Source organism: Triticum urartu, chromosome 6A (assembly GCF_056163025.1).
Source record: "Triticum urartu cultivar PI428250 chromosome 6A, HENAU_Tu73, whole genome shotgun sequence".
NCBI classification, from domain to species: domain Eukaryota; kingdom Viridiplantae; phylum Streptophyta; class Magnoliopsida; order Poales; family Poaceae; genus Triticum; species Triticum urartu.
Genome location: NC_141878.1, coordinates 86365984 through 86370400, shown reverse-complemented (window position 1 = coordinate 86370400; position 4417 = coordinate 86365984).

Sequence of the window (4417 nt, the reverse complement as noted above, 5' to 3'; positions counted from 1 at the left end):
CCTTAAATCAGCTCTGCCTCCCGGACCAGTTAGCAGCGCCTAAGAGGATTTTTTCTTTTCACATCCAGAATTAGTTTGTCATGTAATTAAACGAAGCACTTCTAATGTATATGCATGTTTTCTCACGCTACTTACAGAAGACTACAACATTTACATATCTTCACTTCATATCTGATATTCATGTTGTGTGCCTCCTTAGAGTTAGTTTTTTGAGACTACCCATTGGCTTGCAGACAGAAATGGCGCCATGGGTCACTGCTACCACCGAGTTAAACCGTGATGATCACTTAAAGTTGCAGAATCAATTCAGATACATAGCAAGTTTTTTGGAATTATTCAGACAAATGGCGAATGACGGTGCCTGCCTACACCTACTTGTAAGATCAAGTTCTTGTTCCCATGCCAACACCACTGGATCAATCCGATCCGAAGTCCGTTCGTGTGTGCCTTTATTATTTGCATCGTCAGGTAACAACGTAAGCAAATAAAACATCAGCATTCTGAGTTTCAGACCGAGGAAACGAAGTCGATCGCGGACCAAACTGCGTGCCGAGGGGGACGACCGAACCGGAACACCTTCACCATCAGTGCATCCAGTCGAAGTGCAAGGTGTGGCCGTAGGAAGGTTTCGGGAGCTGGAGCTCACTATCATGGTCCCCCAAGCACTCGAAGACCTGGAACCGCGGGTGATCGTTGAGGGGCGGGCCGCCGTCTAGCCAAAGCCCTGCCGATGATCCCAGCGCCTGCATCGCGGGGTTGGGGGTGCCCACTGAGTTGCTTGACAGAAGAGAGGCCTATGATATATGCAGATTCACACCACGCTACGGTCATACGGATACTATTTGACAGTATTTGTATGTTTAAATTCAAATTCATACAAAAATATGGGGTGGCAGCGAGATTTTCGGCAACCGGAGGTCCGTCTGCAACCTCCCATGATGTAAATAGCGCGATAACCGGCGCCGCAAAGCCCGTTTATTTATATATTTTTATTAGCTCGATATAGTTCATTTTTCTGAGAAAAAAACTTTCTTGAACAGTAAGACCGATAAGTGGGCTTAAATGGATTTAAACGGTGCACCATTTACATCTCGTCCAAACCCTTCCCCTCATTGTTGCCGAAATCAAGTACTCGTTGCAAAAAACACTCCACTTTTCCAGGTCGCGACAAGTGGCGCACATGCAGCGTCCAAATGGAGTTTTCCCTTTTTTCGTAGATCTGTTTATTCAAAATGTTTTATCTCTTAAACCGCGCGTCCAAATCTCGAACCGTTTTCACCATTGGATTTCTCGCGTCGAGATCTTCAAAATTAGATCCCATGTTGATAGGTTTTAATGAACTTTTTTTTTTCACAAAAAAACCGGGCGAAAAAACTGAACTGGGAGCACGGTTTTTTTCTCTTTCCGAAAGAGGCACGGGCGTGCCTCTCGCAAAATCACAACCGTGCCTCTCGTGAAAGCAAAACCGTAACTCTCGTGTAAGAAAAAAAACAAAAAACGTGTTTTTTTCCGTTTCCGAGAGGCACGGCCGTGACTCGCGAAAACACAATTGTGCCTCGCGAAAGCAAAACCGTGACTCTTGCGAAAGAAAAAAAACAGAAAACACGTATTTTTTCCCTTTCCGAGAGACACGGCCGTGACTTTCGCTAAACACAACCGTGCCTCTCGCGGAAGCAAAACCGTAACTCTCATGAACGAAAAAAACAGAAAATGCGTTTTGTTTTTCCTTTTCTGAGAGGCACGGCTGTGACTCTCGCTAAAGCACAATCGTGCCTCTCGCGGAAGAAAAACCATGACTTTCACGAAAGAAATAAACACGTTTTTTCACGAAAAAAATCGAATTTTTTTGATCGAAAAACTAAGAAAGACAGGGAAAAACCAAAACGTCAAAAAAACTAGAAAAATACCGTTTAAAAAGCCGAAAACACGTGCGGAAAAATAAAAAAATAAAAAAAAATCCGAAGGGAGCGTCCAGAGCGCGGTATGTGGCGAATGGCTGAGAGCGCGCCAAGTGGCGCTGATCGTTGCGAGGCTCCCGAAGGAGCGCTCGTTAACTAGTTGCTCCCCATTGTTGCATATCGCCCCAATTCAATACCTAGCCCATTTGTCAAGAGCAACTAGTTAACGAGCGCTCCTTCGGGAGCCTCGCAACGATCAGTGCCACTTGGCGCGCTCTCAGGCATTCGCCACGTGTCGCGTTCTGGGCACTCCCTCTAAATTTTGTTTTTTTTTATTTTTCCGCATGCGTTTTTGGTTTTTTAAACGTTTTTTCGGGGTTTTCCGACGTTTCGGTTTTCCACCGGTCTTCCTTAGTTTTCAATAAAAAAATTGAAAAAAAGATTATTTTGCGCGAAAAACACGTTTTTTTCTCTTTCATGAGAATCACGGTTTTGCTTCCGCGAGAGGCACGGTTTTGCTTTCGCGAGAGTCACGGGAGTGCCTCTCGAAAACGAAAAAAATATGCGCTTTCTGTTTTTTTTTCTTTCGCGAGAGTCATGGTTTTGCTTCCGCGAGAGGCACGGGTGTGCTTTCGCGAGAGTCACGCCCGTGCCTCTTGAAAACAAAAAAATGTGTTTTCTGTTTTTTTCTTTCGCGAGTCACGGTTTTGCTTCCGCGAGAAGCATGGTTGTGCTTTCGCGAGAGTCACGGTCGTGCCTCTCGCAAAGAGAAAAAAACGCGTTTTCTGTTTCTTTTTCTTTCGCGAGAGCCTTGGTTTTGCTTCCGCAAGAGTCACGGTTGTGCTTTTACGAGAGTCACGGCCGTGCCTCCTCGGAAACGAAAAAAACGTGTTTTTTCTTTTTTTTTCTTCCACGAGAGTCATGGTTTTGCTTCCGCGCGAGGCACGATTGTGATTTTGTGAGAGGCACGGACGTGCCTCTTTCGTAAAGGAAAAAAACCCGTGCTTCCCGTTCGGTTTTTTCGTCCGGTTTGTTTTGTGAAAAGAAAATTCATCAAAATCTATCAACATGGGATCTATTTTTGAAGATTTCAACGCGAGAAATTCAATGGTGAAAACGGTTCGAGATTTGGACGAACGGTTTGAAAGATAAAATGTTTTGGATAAACAGATCTAAAAAAAAGAAAACTCCCAGGTTGCGACAAGTGGCACGCTGCATGTAGACCACTTGTCGCAACTAGAGGAATTTAAATGATCTTTGCAACAAGTATTCTTTAATTAATGATTTCGCCATTCACCTCCTGCTAGGATGCAGTGCAACCCCCAAACCCGGTCCGCTCGGTATACAAATTAGAAAAGGTTAGTTCTAGCTACCATGTGGTGCTGTTAGGCTAAGTTGTACTAATCCTGCATTTTGGCGGGTCTAAGCGGGACGCCGCTTTGCATCATATGACTGCTGCTCGTCTCACTGGCGGGCAAGAAGTCTTCTCTCTTTTAACACATACAAGTTGGAATAGAGGAGACCACCCTCTCTGATGTAACCATATTTTTCCCTTTTGCACTGCCCCGTAGTTCCCCATCTCGATGAAGATCGTATTCTTATTGCAGACCCGGTACAAAGTGTGTGTGCCTTGGTCCACAATACACATCCAACTTCATCATATGACTGCTCAATTCTCTATGAAAGTCTATTCACATAATTAATTTTCTCATGTACCTAGCTTTTCTAGAGACGTATGATATATCCAGATTCATGTAACTTGATCGCGGACGTGCTACCAGGATCCGGCCGCTTTTTAGAGAAAAGGCAGGAGCCCGACTTTATAAATAAAGCCACCAGACAGAGTTACAGCAACAGAACCAACATCCAGAACGAGTTTAACAGCCATGGATCATAAGTAGCATTACAAGGCATTCAGCCTAACATGGCACACCGGCCAGCACTTCACCAAAAAGCATCGGGGTAAACATAGGGAGCCGCCCTCGGAGTACGCCGCAGAAGGAATGACGCCGTAGATTTCATTTTGGATGACATGTCGTCGAAGGCCTGAAGGTCCCCTTCCTTAGTCAACAATCTCCACTGCTGCAAAAAGACATTGGCTTTAAATAAGCAGCTGACAGGGTTAGCCGGAAAAATGCGTTCAATCGTGAACTTGTTCCTAATAGTCCACAAAGACCACCCGATCGCAGCCCAACCAACTAAGAAGACCCGCTTGGACTGCCCAGATAAGGAATTGGAATATCGCCTAAGGTCCTCAAAGGAGGAAGGAGCCCAGTTGACATGAAGCCAAAGTCTGATGCAACACCACATGAGTTTAGCTAAGGAGCAATGGAAGAAAATATGGTCAGTATTCTCAAGAGCCCCACAAAGAATGCACCTATCAGTGCCCGGCCCATTCCTTTTCTTAATTTGATCGGCCGCCGGCAGCTTACGACGCACAACTTGCCATAGGAATATTTTAATCTTAGGAGGGATACGGGCAGACCAAATATCCTTAAACTTTACCGAACAGCCACCAA